This window comes from Myotis lucifugus, unplaced genomic scaffold, assembly GCF_000147115.1.
Source record: "Myotis lucifugus unplaced genomic scaffold, Myoluc2.0 scaffold_996, whole genome shotgun sequence".
Taxonomy (NCBI): domain Eukaryota; kingdom Metazoa; phylum Chordata; class Mammalia; order Chiroptera; family Vespertilionidae; genus Myotis; species Myotis lucifugus.
In genome coordinates, this window is record NW_005872044.1 from 49,116 (window position 1) to 50,071 (window position 956).

Genomic DNA, 956 nt, shown 5'->3' on the forward strand with positions numbered 1-956 from the left:
CGTTGCATCTTTAAAATGTCTCTTTTTCTCTATGAGATATAACATTCTTGGGCATTGATTCTTTTCTTTCAAAATACCATAGACATTACTCCATTGCGTATATATGTCTACTTAATTGCATATAGTATATAAGATATACACGTATGCATTTAATTGTAAAATATATCATTCCTAGAGAAGACTGCACATAACACACATGTCTAGTTTGCAGTACAATTTTGAAGCTGTGTTTATATAACTACCAATGAGGTCAAGAAATAGAATGCTGTCAGTACCCATGTGCTTTGTTGTGGGGTCTAGGGCTCAACCTATGTACCATCTTTCATCGGATATGGCGAAAGAGGGAAGATAAGAAGTCGTGCCTTACAGCAAAAGTTAGAAATGGCAGATGAATGGGCAGAGAGTTCTAAAAGAGAGTGAAGTTTAAGGCCACAAATGTCGATCTCTGGGGAAATAGAAGGAAAAGCAGACGCCACTGCTGGGGCTCATCACTGGATTATACTCTCAGGCACCTGTGTCCTAGAGAAAAATACACTTCCGATAGGTACGCTGGACTGGAGGGGATGTACAACTGGCCGAGAGACCAGATGAGGAGCTATTTTTCACGTCCACGACTATTCCAAAGGTATTTACATTTGTTGAGCAATTACTAGGTTCAGGCTCTGTGCCAAGCACTGACTTGTGTTCACTCATTTATTCCCATGAGATCAGAGTGATTACTATTATTCTATTTTATAGCTGAAGACACTGAGGATGAGCACGATGTAGCAACATGGCCAAGGGCACATGGTTTAGTAAAGGATGGAGATGGGATTTGAATCTGTGCTCAAATCTATGTTCTTAACCAACACCCTTATCCCGAACTAGAGGCCCGGTGCACCAATTGTGCACCAGTGGGGGTCCTTCGGCCTGGGTCTGTGGGATTGGCTAAACTGGCTTCTCGACATCCCTGATGG